This window comes from Vigna umbellata, chromosome 1 (assembly GCF_029865625.1).
Source record: "Vigna umbellata cultivar VRB3 chromosome 1, Vumbellata_1.0, whole genome shotgun sequence".
Classification (NCBI taxonomy): Eukaryota; Viridiplantae; Streptophyta; class Magnoliopsida; order Fabales; family Fabaceae; genus Vigna; species Vigna umbellata.
In genome coordinates this window covers 47015545-47031588 of record NC_142165.1, presented here as the reverse complement: position 1 = coordinate 47031588, position 16044 = coordinate 47015545, and positions in this window count along the sequence as shown.

The following is a 16044-nucleotide window of genomic DNA, read 5'->3' as shown; positions in this document are numbered from 1 at the left end:
GAGCTCAGGTACGCTCGTCACTGGTACCTGCTTAATTCATGGAATACCTTGCTGTGTTATTTGACTCGGGGGCGACACACTCCTTCATCTCGAAGGCGTGCGTTGCTAAGATGGGAATAGCTGAGAGCGAGATGCAGTTTGATCTGGTGGTGTCGACCCCAGCAGCTGGCGAAATCAGGACATCTACTGTGTGCGTTAGATGTCCTATTGAGGTAGAAGGGCATAGATACAAGGTGAATCTCATCTGTTTGCCTCTCAAAGACTTAGAAGTAATTCTGGGAATGGATTGGCTGAATACCAATCGCATTCTCATAGATTGTGGAGCTAAGGAGTTGATTTTTCCGGAAGAAAATGAAGAAGAGTTGGGGGTGACGCTCGGCCAGTTGAAAGAAGACATCATGGAGGGCGCGAGTTGCTTTTTGATCATGACGCATGAAGACCGAGAGGGTACGAATAAGAGCTTTGAACGTTCGTCCAATAGGTACACTGAAGGACGAACGGTTGTGGACGAATTCCCGGACGTCTTTCCGGATGAAGTGCCAGGACTACCTCCTGTTCGTGAAGTGGAATTCACAATTGATTTGGTAACGACCGCGGCTCCCATATCCGTTCAACCATACAGAATGGCACCTGCTGAATTGGTTGAGCTTAAAACGCAAATTGAAGAATTGATGGACAAGAGGTTCATCCGCCCAAGCGTGTCACCTTGGGGAGCGCCTGTATTGTTGGTGAAGAAGAAGGATGGCAGCTCACGGCTATGCATTGACTATCGTCAATTGAATAAGCTGACCATCAAGAACAAATACCCATTGCCTCGGATTGACGACTTGCTGGACCAATTGCATGGAGCGAGCGTCTTCTCAAAGATAGATTTGAGATCCGGCTATCATCAAATTCGAGTTAAGGAAGAAGACATTCAGAAGACGGCCTTCCGTTCACGCTACGGACATTATGAGTACGTAGTCATGCCGTTCGGTGTGACGAACGCTCCAGCAGTCTTCATGGACTACATGAACAGGATCTTTAGGCCGTACTTGGACAAGTTTGTGGTGGTGTTCATTGATGATATTCTCATCTACTCCAAGAGCTGTGAAGAGCATGAGGAACACTTAAGGGTGGTACTTGGAGTGTTGAGAGAAAAAGAGCTGTACGCTAAGTTGTCTAAATGTGAATTCTGGATGAAGGAAGTGCAGTTCTTGGGTCATGTTGTATCCGCGGGTGGAATTTCAGTTGATCCGGCTAAGGTACGAGCGGTTTTGGAATGGGAGAGTCCACGCTCGGTCACGGAAGTGAGAAGCTTCGTGGGGCTCGCAGGCTACTATAGGCGGTTCATTGAAGGATTTTCTAAGATAGTAGCACCATTGACTCGTCTTACAAGGAAGGATCAACCGTTCGCATGGACTGATTTGTGTGAAGAGCGCTTCCAAGAGTTGAAGAATAAGTTGACGAGCGCTCCAGTTTTGGTGATTCCGGACACTGCCAAACCCTTTGAAGTCTACTGTGATGCGTCTCACCAAGGGTTGGGGTGCGTTCTAATGCAAGAAAGACGAGCGGTGGCGTATGCCTCTCGGCAGTTAAAGATACATGAGAGGAATTATCCAACGCACGACCTAGAACTGGCAGCGGTCGTCTTTGCATTGAAGATTTGGAGACATTACTTGTATGGATCCGTCTTCCAAGTCTTTAGCGATCATAAGAGCCTCAAGTACCTCTTTGATCAAAAGGAGTTGAATATGAGACAGCGGAGGTGGCTCGAATTCCTAAAGGATTATGAGTTCGAATTGCTTTATCACCCTGGTAAAGCGAACGTTGTGGCGGATGCTCTAAGTAGGAAGCGTTTCATGTCTCGGTAATGATGGTTAAAGAGCTAAGTTAGTGGAGAGTTTTCGAGACCTAAGGTTGCAGTTCGAGTTGGAGCCGAACAGTATTAAATGCTGCACCTTGAGGATATCAAGTGATGTGTTCGACAGAATCTGGATGAAACAACGAGAGGATGAAGAATTGATGAAGATTTTAAGCGCGCTCGGTACGGATCAAGCCAAGCATTTCAACGCTGGAACGGACGGCATGTTGCGTTACATGGGACGAACGTGCATTCCCAATGATGGCGAGCTGAAGAGGATTATCTTGGAGGAAGGACATCATAGTCGTCTCAGCATACACCCTGGTATGACTAAGATGTATCAAGATCTTCGACGTTCGTTCTGGTGGCCAGGAATGAAGAATGACGTTGCACGTTTTGTGGCATCTTGTCTGACCTGTCAGCGAGCGAAGGCGGAGCATCAGAGGCCGGGCGGCCTACTGCAACCTTTGGAGATTCCTGAATGGAAGTGGGACAGCATTTCAATGGACTTCGTGACTCACTTGCCTCGCACGGTCAAGAATCACGATTCTATTTGGGTAATAGTGGATCGTCTAACGAAGAGTGCTCACTTCCTACCCATCAACCTGAAGATGTCGTTGACCAACTTGGCCAAGCTCTACATCAAAGAGATCGTTCGTCTGCATGGAGTGCCGTCCAGTATCATCTCTGACCGAGACACAAGATTCACCTCTCGGTTTTGGCAGTCGTTGCAAAGTGAACTGGGCAGCAAACTCCAAATGAGTTCAGCGTACCATCCTCAGACGGACGGTCAATCCGAGAGAACAATCCAGACGCTTGAAGATTTGTTAAGAACGTGCGTACTTGATCACATGGGCGTTTGGGATGAAGTCCTACCATTAGTGGAGTTCACCTACAACAACAGCTTCCAATCAAGCATTGGAATGGCTCCATTCGAGGCTCTTTACGGACGCAAATGCCGCACACCACTTTGCTGGTTCCAAGAAGGAGAAAACATATTGACTGGACCCGAGCTCGTTCAACAAACGACTGAAAAGGTGAAATTAATTCAAGAGAGGTTGAAGACGTCCAGAAGCAGGCAGAAGTCCTACGCAGATAAGAGGAGACGACCCTTGGAGTTCGAAGCTGGCGACCACGTTTTCTTGAGACTGAATCCAACTACTGGAGTAGGCAGGGTGTTACGACCAAAGAAATTATCTCCCAAGTTCGTGGGGCCGTATCAAATTCTAAGGAAGATTGGACCTGTAGCGTACGAGCTAGCTTTGCCTCCTCAATTATCCAACCTTCATCCAGTATTTCATGTCTCGCAACTCCGAAAGTACGTGGCCGATCCCTCGCACATATTGGAACTGGAGAACGTTCGTCTTCGACAAGACCGAACGCTAGAGATGAAACCGATTCGCGTTGAAGACGAACGCACTAAGTTATACAAGGGAAAGGACGTTCGGTTAGTTAAAGTAGTGTGGGACGAAAAGACGGGCGACTCTACCTGGGAAGTGGAAAACGCTATGAAGGATTTATACCCTCACCTCTTCCCTGGTAAGATTTAATTTTCGAGGACGAAAATTTTTGTAGTTAGGGGGATTGTCACGCCCCATTTAATGTCTCTGTGTTTCATTAATGCACCCACGCCCCTCCACGTGCTGTGCCATTAATGTGCACTTTCATTCTCTGATATCTCTGACATGTGTCACATCGGAAGGTTCTGCACTCAATTCTGGAAGCCAGGTGTCAGCACAGGAAGAACGTCCGTATGAATTGGTAAGAGAATTAAATTTCTCTGAACAACTCTTCCCCCTCTGCGTACACCTTCTTCTTCCCCAGGAATTTAAAATCTCCATTTTTCTCCTCCTTCTCTCTAGAACCTCCACCTTCTCTCTACCATAACTCACTTTCCTCTCCTCCGATTACGTTTCAGAGACCACAGAAACGTTCCCTGCACCAAGAGCTCAGACTGAACCGAACAACTTACGGTTCTGGTAAGTTTATTTGGACGTTCGTTTCTAGAAGTTCCTGCAAACCCTATTCCGTTGCATGCAAAGGCGTGGACTAAGTCCTTTCTTTTTCTTTGGTTAGTTTAGTTGGAAAGCGTAAGTGAAACGTTGAGGGAGTCTCGGTTAGACGAATCAAGATCCACTCAGTTTAGGACGTTCACTGCAATCCGGGTAAGGGAAGCTTTAGTAATTTAATTTAATACTTGTTTGATGTGTATGAAAGCAATGAAGTGTACTGGATTGTCTGAAATGCATGAAATATTTGATGTTTAAGTATGTATGAACGAGCATGGTTGCACTGGATGTATATGATGAATATTGTTTGAACTGTATGCTGAGAATGAAACGTCTGATTCGGAGTATGATTAAATTTCTGTATGGTTTGGGATGATAAAATGAATTATATGAAAATTGTAAAGTTACTGTAAAATGATAAATCTGGAAAATTTTCATATTCTCTGCTTGATAATGTACGCTCGTCATCGAATGGTCTTATACCGTTCGGTTTCCCTTGAAATGACTTAGAATAAGAATTCTTTCATTTGGAAAGGATTCTGATTAAGAACGAGCGTCCTTTGTGTGAAGGGTTAGGTTTGAGCGTTCGGCTCAGCCTATCGTGTCCAACGATTGAAATAAATTGAAGTATTTTAGTAACGCTCGGTTTTATATTCCAGCGTTCGTCATAGGTAGCGCTTAGTCTTAGATTGAGCGTTCGTCCTAGTTAGCGTTCGGTCAAATACCGAACGTTCGTTCTAAATGAGTGTTCGTTCTAGTTAGTGCTCGGTCATTTACCTAGCGTTCGTCCAAAGCAGAGTTCGGTTTTATAACTGAACGCTCGTCCAAATGAGTATGTGGTAAAAGAACGCTCTGTACTAAACCGAACGTTCGTTCCTTCATAAATTATCAACGAGCGGTAATAGCGTTCGTCCCAAATTTGAAATAGCGTTCGTCCTTAAAATCTAAATAGCGTTCGTCCAATAATCCTAGTAACGTTCGTCCAAGATTTCAGTGACGTTCGTCCAAAAGTTTCATTTTAACGCTCGGTCATTGACTGACGATTGACTCTTGAATTAAATCGTGTCAGATCTTTTATCTAAACAATTTGTGATACACCTATCCATTTGATTCGTTCCAAAGTTATTGAATTTAAATTATTCTAAGTATTATCCGGGTCGTTCTAAAGTCAGCTCATTTAACTGATTCAAAGGAGTCTTTCTCGGTCTCGCTCTCGACGTTCGTCCTCGTTATGAAGGGGAGTGAACGTTCGTCTTTTTATGCAAGTGGAACATAGAATGAAAATGTATTTAAGAGGAAGAATTAAGATGTGCGAACACTATAAGAGTCGAAATTATGATTATGGTTTTTGAACGAGCGTTCCAGGGAGGAACGACTCTTGGTTGGAAATTGAGAGTTGTAAGTATGAACGTGGTAAGCTTAGATGGTGGTTCATCCTGATATTCCGTGAGTGCTCGTTCTCAAGTAGAGAGGAGTATGTCATACGTGGGAATGGCAGGAGGTCTAGTCCATAACTGTAACTTGGACAGAACAGACTAACCTCAGGTGGCTACTGATGAGCATTCCAGTTACCCCACCTGAGTGCACGGACGCCTTAGCTACACAGGTTTCATACAGTCCGGACGGTCGGTCTAGTATCAGGGTTTGGATGGAATTATTGTATGAATGGTATGTACATGTTTCTGAATTTACTTGCTGTATTTGATAAGTATGAAATATATGTTTTACTTAAATTAAATTCAATAAGCTTACCCTTGCACTTTCCTTGCGTTGTCGGTATATGTGTATCCGTCTTGTCCTTGCCATGATCATCCGTGTGGATGTGAGCAGAAGGTGATACTTCCCTGGAGCAAACACTTGAAGAAGAAGTCCTAGCTGAGGAGAATCTCGTTGAAGTGGAAGTGAAGGCCGATCGGTAAAGACGTTCGGTTTTCAGTTAGTATATTTGGGTAGCGAGCGGCTGAGAGCGAGCGCTCTTTTGGGGATTGTAAATAGTTGAACGTTCGGCCAATATTTTGTAAACCGTTCGTTCTAATTCTTTTGTGAACGCTCGTTATTTTTGTGTGTATATGTAAGGCCGTTCGGCCATTTTTGCACACTGCTCTCTTTAATTGTAAAACTGCTATATAATATTAATACATGTTAATATTCTATTATATAGTTGCTGACTGTATAATTTTGGGATGTTACAGAAGGAACGAGCGCTGGAAAGCGCCAGTTTTGTTGGCCACAAGGGACAGCAAACGTTGCTTCCATTCCCCATTTAAAAAAAAAAAAAAGGGGAGGCTCGTAGGAGATAAAAAGGGGTATGGGTTCTGCACTTAGGGAGTAATATCCTTGCTGCAAAATTCTGTGAGAGGTGAAGTTGAGAGTTCTGGAATTGGGAGAAGGCCTTGGTATTGCAAGTTCTGGGAGAGGAGAAGTAGAGAGCTTTTGGAGTTGGAGAGAGATCAAATCCTTTGGAGATATATTCAAGGAAGTCTTCAAGAGGTAAGGGGAGTTAGATTTTTTGTTTGATCGTTGATTCATACTGTATTAATGCAAATCTGGAAATTGGGGATGAATATTGGGTTTCTGGTTTTCTGGGTTTCTCGATTTTGCGATTCTGCAGAATTCTGCAGAACGTGCGTACGTCCAATTTTGATCAGTCAAAATTGGACGCTCGTCCAAATGGCTCAACCAATTAGTGGTCGGCCAAAATACTGAACGTTCGTCCGCACAGTGCTCGACCAGTGGTCGGTCAGAATATCAAGAACGTTCGGTTTTGTGTTCGGCGAGCGTTAGCGTTCGTCCTTCTTTCTCAGTAAACCGTTCGGTCGAGACTTGTGTTCGGTTAAGTGTGGTTCGGTGAGGATGGTAGACGTTCGTCCTAATTTGGTAGTCTCGGCTGGTGAACCTGAGCGTTCGGTCTTGAATTGATAGGTTGCAATTTTGAGCGTCCGGTCATGGTGAAATAGTGATCGTTGGTGTTCGTCCATAAATTGCTATTCTCAGGAAGTGATATTAAACGTTCGGCCTCGGTAGGGTTGTAAGGAGAGCGTTCTTACTTGGTATTGTTGTGAGTGTAGCGTTCGGTCTTCATTTGATATTCTAAGTTTGAATCTTAAACGTTCGGCTTTGGTGTATAAGAAAGTATAAGCGTTCGTTCTTAACTTGGTATTCTCGTGTAGCAATCTTGAGCGTTCGTTCTTAACTTGATAGTGTTAAGTGTGGATCTTGAGCGTTCGGTATTTTTATGTGATTAGTAAAATTTAGCGTTCGACTTGGAACAGGTATTCGAGGTTTAGACTGCAAGCGTTCGGTCTTGATAATGGTTGATCTTTTAGCGCTCGTTCAAACAATGATGAATTCAATATGGTGTCCAATGGTTTAGCATTCGGCCTAGGATCCGATAACGTCCGTTCTTATAATATTCAGGAATTAGCGTTCGGCAGAGAGCGTTCGGCCTTAAACTTTTGGGTCTCGAACGATCGGTTTTGGAGTATTCGTGAACGTTCTGTAGATCGCGTTCGCCAGATAGCGTGCGTCAGATAGCGTTCGTCCAAATGGTGTTCGGCCTTGATATTTGAGCGCTCGGCCAAATAGTGTTGAATCCAATATGACGTTCGGTTTTAGCGTTCGGCCTGATAGTGTAGGATTTAATAACATTCGTTCAAACAGTGTTTAATTCAATAGGGTGTTCGATGGTTTTATCGTTCGGCCAAATTGTGTTCAGTGTTCGGTTTTAGCGTTCGGCCTAATTGTGTTCAGTGTTCGGTTTTAGCGTTCGTCCAATTGTGTTAAATCTCTTAGCGTTCGTTCAATTGGCATAGTTTGCGTTCGGTTTATAACGCTCGGTGAATAGTGTTCGTCCATCTAATTGTCTGCAAATGGTAATGGGTTCTAAGTTCCTTTGCTCTTGGGTTGAATTATGTATACCAATGTTTGGAATATATGCTGTAACGTGAATTATGTGAAAATATGTGAATGTATGAGATATGTTGGATTTGTTGAGATAATATGGTGGTATCTGGTTATTCATGGCTTGGGTTAAGGTTCAAAGTAACAGTATGATTCATGAACGTAATTCCATGATCCTCAAGGAGAGGATACATGGTGGTGTTTTGGGGTTGTATAGAATGATTACATGGTAGCTCAGTTTTGGGGGTCATCCTGAATCTCCAATGGTCTTTCTTCTCATGTAGAGAGGATTGAACATGTGGTGAGGAGTAGCAGGAGGTCCTAGTCTTGGATGCTTCCATATGATCCAAGGTGAGTGATAACGGATTAACCTCGTGATTGTGGCCGGGCGGGAGTGCCCAAAAGTTCCACCAGGCGGTAGTGCCCAAGTTTCACAAGGCGGTAGTGCCAGGGCGGGAGTGCCCAAGTTTCATAAAGCCACCACGAGTGCAAGACCCGCCATAGCTCGGTAATCATTCTAGTCTGGACGAGTCGGTCTATAAAGCAACAAGTCGGGGTTTAAAGTAACAAGTCTTGTGATGTCAGTTTACCATGTTTGGATGAATGTTTACATGTCATGGGAGTGTGTGAAATATGGATCAATGAGTATGCTTTAATTGTTCTTTTATATGAATCTATGAATGATTGCATGAATTAACTGTGCTGTATGTATAACATGCTTTTTATATCTAGCTCACCCTTGCATTGTTTGTGTTGTGTGCTGTTTGGGTATGTTTCTTTGGCGATGATCATCCACAAGAGGAGCCTCGGCCTCGAATCATTTTTTCGGATAAAGCTACCCCATCAAGATGAAGCCGCCGCATCACCGCCAGGAATCTCCTCCGCAAGCCATTAATGCCACTGTAAATACCTTTGCAAAATTGTGCCTCTTTGCAGAGAACGCCTCCAAATCAGGTCCATCCATCAGCCTCCGTCGCGCCACCGGACACCGCTGCCACAGGGGAATCATTAATTCATCCCCATCGCCTCCCAAACGCGGTCACGCTGATCCTACTAAAGTGGTGGAGACCACCGAACTCCTATCCACGGTGCATCTCAACAAGAACAGCCCACACCAGCACCTTCATTGGCGCCACTCCTCAGATCCCAAAACGCACAATCAAAACCAACCCCATTTCGGTCATGGTTCATCCACCAGACTTCAGTTCCTGTCTCCTTAAAACTTAAGGACACAGAGGTACACCAGAAAACCCTAAAATTCCCAAATCACAACCCAATGCCAGGAGCTCGGTTCCAGTCACCTGAGCAGGCTCGCCGGCAGCAAACTCGCAGTTTTCGCGGAGGACTCCCACACGAAAGATCACCTCGTCGTCCGGTTCCGCCTCCGCGCCATCCGCAGCGCCACGAGCCAGGGCTAGGTTTGCGTTTCCGCCAGTCCATCCCAAACCTAGGGATTCCATGGTTTTCGATCACCTTGATCGGCCGTTCCGCAGTGTGGCTGGTTCTAGGGTTTTTTAGGGCAGAAAAGGATTTTACAGAGAAGCGGGAAGAAGACGGTTGTCACCCAGGGTAAACCCTTTCGGTGTCTTGTCAGACCCATTCTCCACGTCTTCCGTAACCCTCGCACAATTCACGCGTCGTTCGATTCTGCCTCCACATCATCCAACTAACTTGGCCTGAACCCTATTTTTAAGGATGAGATACTGAACCATCTGATCCGTCCGACACATAGACTCAACGATCCTCCAGGATCGCCCACTTTGTCAACCATTGGCGATAGACAGCAGACGGTCGTCCTCGACCGATCGTACATTTTGTCGACCACTGATACGACAACACCTCGATCGATCGTCCACTCAGTCGACCACTAGTGAATCCACAACATACGGTCGACCTTAACCGATCGGACGCTCATTTAGAGGAACGACAGCGAGGCCATCAGTGACCATAAGCGTTGCAGCACTCGATCGAACGACAGCGAGGCCGTTCGACCATTTCCTTGTCGACCGTCACGAATAAGCCGCCACCACTTAGGTCGTCCACCTTGGTCGACAGCAAGACCGGGTGTCGACCGTGACCGCTCGACAAAACCTTCCTCATCACCGTTCGACAATGTCCGGATCGGCCATCCGTGGCCTCGAGCATTCGGCCACCGGTCTCAGTAAGGTTCGGCCATCCTTGGTCTCGACCGTTCGGCCACCCGTCTCCCTTACGTTCGACAATTCCCGCACGCAGGAAGCGTTCGGTCATTCGGATTCACTCACATTCAGCCATTCGGTCTATTTCGGCCATAGATTCCCGAACGTTCGGCGATTCAGCCTATTTCGTTCGGCCATCCGCCAATCAAGCTTTCCAACGATCAGCCATTCGGCCTCCTGACGTTCGGCAGTTTGGCCTTGACCGTTCGGCCTTCCTTACAGACGTTCCTCATTTTGTTTCAAACAGTCGACCATAAATGTCAACGAACGTTCAAAGAGTCGGCCGTTCGGCCTTAAAAGCGTTCATCAGTTGGTTTCAACCGCTCGACAATCTCTGTGTACGAGCGTTAAAACAGTCGGCCGTTCGGCCTCAAAGGTATTCGCCATTTGGTATCAACCGCTCGACAATCCATCTGTATGACCGGTCAACATCTGTACGAGCGTTCGACAACCTATGTGTCGAGCGTTCAAACCGTCCTCACGTTCGGCCTCCCTTAGGTTTCAACCGCTCGGCCTCACATGCCACCCGGCCGCTCGACAACGTATGTGTCGAGCGTTCAAACCATACTCATATTGGGCCTAACTAACGTTCGGCCCTTCGGCCTCTATCGCTAGACCATCCATCGGCACGCGCACTCAAGCACTGGGCCATTCGACCCCACTGATGTTCAGCTAGTCGAACTCAATAATGATGACCGCACATTGGTCCTGACGTTCGCAATCTTAGCTTGACCCGTTCGGCCAATCGCTTTATTGATGTTCGGCAATTCGCGTAGGAAGTGTTCGGCCATTCGACTAACCCGACGCTCGCCCATTGGCCCTCAATGGCGTTCGGCGTCTTTGCGTCAACCGTTCCGCCAACAACTCTCATTGACGTTCGGAAAAAAAATCAACATGAAGCGTTTCAGCATTCGTTCGGACGGCCGTTCGGCCTAAAGCGTACGACATTTCGCTTACCATTGACGTTCGGTCACTACTGCTCGACAATACACCAACACGAGCGCTCCAACATTCGGCCATACTCATGATCGGCCTCCTGACGTTCAGCACCTGGGCCTTAACCATTCGACACTTCGGCCTCACTGGCCATTAGCCATCCGGCCTCCCTGGCGATCACCCATCCGGCCTCCCGAACGCTCAACCTTTCACCCATTCGGTCTCATTTGTTCAAAACATTCAACCTCGAACGTTCCGGCTTTCGGCCACTCAGCCTCATTGACTCTCGGCCTTTTGGCCTCTACCGCTCGACCATACATCTATACGAGCACTCAACCCCAGTGATGATCAGCCAGTCGGACTCAATAACGTTCGTCCGTTTGCCTTAGTTCAGCTGTAGGTCTCAATGACGTTCGGCTGCCTGGCCTCCACCCTTTCGCCTCAATCATTCGGCGATTTGCGTCTCAAGCATTCCAGCATTCGTTTTTCACGAACACTCTACCTAAAGCGTTCAACACTCAGCCTCCCTGACGTTCGACCACTCGGCCTCTACGGCTGACCATCTATCGAAACGACCGCTCTACCATGCGATCCTATTGACGTTCGACCGCCAGGTTTAAAACGCTCTATATTTTTATATATTGTATATCTTATGCAGGTCACAGTAGACGGCCAACAGAAAACCGAGCGTTCTACGGGATACACTCCCTCTGGTAGTTGTTCGCCCAAGAACACCCAGAACATCAATCGCTCGACAAATCATGTCCACGAGCGTTCTACGGGATACACTCCCATCGATCACTGTTCGCCCAAGAACACCCAGTACATTCGGGATACACTTCCATGGGTAACTGTTCGCCCAAGAACACCCAGTACATTCGAGATACACTCTCACGGGTAACTGTGCCCAAGAACACCCAGTACATTCGGGATACCCTCCCACGGGTAACTGTTCGCCCAAGAACACCCAGTACATGCGGGATACCCTCCCACGAGTAACTGTTCTCCCTTGAACACCCGATATACCCTTACTCGACCATCCATTTGTATGAGCGTTCAAAACAGTCGGCCGTTCGGCCTCAAAGGTGTTCGCCCTTTGGTTTCAAACCGCTCGACAATCTCTGTGTACGAGCGTTCAAGAAGTCGACCGTTCGGCCTCCTTTTGGTTTCAACCGCTCGACCATCCATGTGTACGAGCGTTCAACATCTGTACGAGCGTTCGGCCTCAAAGGTGTTCGCTCTTTGGTTTCAAACCGCTCGACAATCTCTGTGTACGAGCGTTCAAGCAGTCGACCGTTCGGCCTCCTTTTGGTTTCAACCGCTCGACCATCCATGTGTACGAGCGTTCAACATCTGTACGAGCGTTCGGCCTCAAAGGTGTTTGCTCTTTGGTTTCAAACCGCTCGACAACCTCTGTGTACGAGCGTTCAAGCAGTCGACCGTTCGGCCTCCTTTTGGTTTCAACCGCTCGACCATCCATGTGTACGAGCGTTCAACATCTGTACGAGCGTTCGGCCTTAAAGGTGTTCGCTCTTTGGTTTCAACCGCTCGACAATCTCTGTACGAGCGTTCAAACAGTCGACCGTTCGGCCTCCTTTTGCTTTCAAACCGCTCGACAACCTTTGCACGAGCGTTCAAAGCAGTCGGCCGTTCGACGCCATTAATGTTGTCCATTCGGCCTCAATGACGTTCGTCCGCTTGGCTTCAGTCATTCGGCCTCACATGCCACTCGACTTCTACCGTCCGTGGCCTCACGCATTCAGCTCCTATGACCTTCGGCTATACAGCCCCTACCGCTCGGCCATCCAGGTCCTCACATCTTTTCGGTCCTTCAAACTCAACCGCGCGGTCATCCTTGGTTTGAAACGTTCAGACCACAGCAAATACAGCCTCCCCCCTCAAACTCATAAGTCCTATAGTTACCACGTCCGTAAAACGGAACCGTTAACTCGGACTTGGGGGGCATGTTATGTAGTAAGATATTTATTACATAAAATATCTTAGATATTATATTACATAAAATATCTTAAGATATTTATAAAGTAACTAACCATATTTTTAGGTAAGGTGGTTATTTCTTATTTTGCTTATAAATACAGTAACAGGGCAAAGGTCCAGGTACATTCTCTTTAGGTTCTAGAGACCCTGAATAATATTTCAGAGCAGTATCATAATCACTCTCTTGAGAGCTGAGGCTCCATAACTCACATCTGACTTGAGCGTCGGAGTATCTTTGCAGGTACCTCCCCCTCCTTTGGAGAATATGAACAACAACAATTGGAGAAAAGCGCGCGTCCCAGACAGCAGGAGCAACAAAGACACACTGGAAAATATCTACACCGAAACAAAACGTAAAAGAAAAATATTCTTTTAATAATTTTTTTTTACAGATAATTTATGATTGATCCGTTTGAAATATTCGAATAAAAGAAATTATTATTATATTATGATTCATCACAAAAATCATCTTCACGAAAACCATCTTTCTCTTTCTCTCATTTTTTTATTTTCTTTTATTCTTGGATATTAACCTTTTCTAGTGTTTATTACTAAATATAATATCATTAAGTACTTTTTGAATTTTTTTGGAATGTATTATGAAAGACATGCACAATATATTATGTCAGACCCCATTAAAACACATCCAAAATCTCAAGTAGTGGGATCCATGTACCAAGAAGAGACTGAGCGTCTCAGTTAGTGGAAAACAGGTGGCTGCAGGAGAGTGGTCGTTCATTATGAGTGACGACAGTATTTAAGGACAAATTTCAAATGTTGTGCCACTTCTCTGCATGCCTTTCTTCTTCTCCAAACTGCTGAAACTCTTTTCTCCTCCTTCTCTCTAAAATCTCCTCATTCTCTCTAAGAAAACCTCACTTTTTCTTCTTCCGATCACCTCTCAGGCACCGCTGGAACACTCTCGGCATCAAGAGCTTCCGTTTAAACCGATCGGTTTGTGATTCTGAGCTGGTGAGTTTCTTCCTCTTTAGCACGTTCGTTTATTCTCGCATGCAAACCTCTATTCCTGGTCGCCTGAGCGAGTGGTATTATTCTGAACGTTTCTGGTTTTCTGTGTGGTTCAGTATTCCTAAAACGTTGCCGTCAGACATTAAGTCTTTGGTAGTAGGGAGCTCTAATTCTGCATAGTTGAGCGTTCAGTTACGTATAGAGGTAAGAAAAGCTTATATAATTTGATTTAGATTGTTGTGTTGAATGTTTGTATGCTTGCATGATACGTTGTTTGATTATTTGATGAGTATGAAATATGATTGTACTGCTTGTTTGGATGTATGGATGGATGTATGATATACGCTGTGAACTGAGTTGGGATAGAGTTTAATCTTCGAACCGTAGTATTCTGAGCAAAGGTGATAGTATGGTCGAGCGTCATTAGCGAGCGTTCGGTTCTTCTTGGAAGTGCATGGTCTTACTTGAATTATCATGCGTTACGAATAGTGTTTAAGAGTCTTTCTGTAATATTAGATAGTAATAGATAAACTGTGACCGAGAGTTTGTATTCATCGTTCAGTTTTCATTGAGCGTCCGTTCATATTAAGTTCTTCTTCTAGAAAGGATTTCGTTAATGAAGAGCGTGTTATAATAGTAGATATGTATATATGAGTGTTCAGCCTAAGTGTAGTTCTTCTTTAGACTTCCTAAACAGTTTAGTTAATGTGTTATATACTACTTAAGGTTGTAGACGTTATTGTTCTTTTTCATTTAGAATAAGTGGTGGCTCAATTGTATAGATTTATATTCATTCGTTTTATGTGAGTTTATTAGTGATCGGTCTTGGATCAAGCGTTCAGTCTCACCATCTACACCACCATCTACACCACCATCTACACCACCACCAATGATATCATCTTCACCAACTTGTTGTTCACCATCCTCACCATGTTCAGGCAGTTGACCTTGAACATCCTCAACATCCTCACCAACTTCTTGTTCACCATCCTCACCATGTTCAGGCAGTTGACCTTGAACATCCTCAACATCCTGACCAACTTCTTGTTCACCATGCTCACCAATTCCTTCTTCACCACCATTCTGACCAACCTCACCAACCTCATCATCGTGATCTTCACCTTCATGACGATGTTCCAACATTTCTATATAATCTGGTTCGGACACCGTGTGAACCACAAATAAATGAGCTTGACCATTCAATATCGCAATGCTGACCACATGCATTGCACATATGTCATCACTTACCAATTCCAACATAGCTTCTAATACAGAACCACCCAGGGAATACCACACCTCCTTAACATTTCTATATCCCATCTCCTTCAGTATGGACAAGATTTCAAAATAACTCCATCTGTCTGTGTCAACCATCAAGGTACTGGTAGAACCTCCATGGTATCTAAATGACCCATCATTCACAAACTTACCCCCATGGTGAAACACCACCTCAACATCAGGGTCTAACATTTTCTTTAATTGTCAACTATTATATGCCTATATAAAAGTAAGTGTCAGACTACATATGGAACAACTTAATGACCTTCACATGCATCTACTATCATTATTTAATGACCTTCACATGCATTGTAAAGATGCCATGTTTTTAACAGCTATTAAACAATTAGGCATACAAAGTTAATTACACCAAAACTTCTGGATTCACCTACAACATTCCATTTTGTCTCAATGCTTAAATAAATACGCAAGGACCACACAATAAACAACAACCACTCATGGGGAACCAAAAACATACAAACAATAAGCATAAGAAAACGACAGGCACTAAAGAAAGGGACCACTCCAAACACAACAAAGGGGACCACGACAGGAACACAACATGACACACTAAGGGGACAAGAATCCAACATATTACCATGGGGGACCGAAACTACATAAAAGAAATCATAAAAACTGCACCTTTCACCTTTTCGCCTCCAAAGGGATACCGCTATCGCTATCGCTCACCCGCCGCCAAAGGGATACCGCTATCGCTCACCTTTTCGCTCAACAAATCTCGTTCCACAACCACGACAATCCTTCACTCAGTATCAACCTTTGCTCGCAAATCCTTCCACACTATCAACCACAACAATGAATGAAAAATCCCCAATTTCTAACTTACTATTCGTAGCCCTCTTGAACGTACAAAAAAAAAACCTAGTTTATTTCCCCAATTTAAAAAACGTTA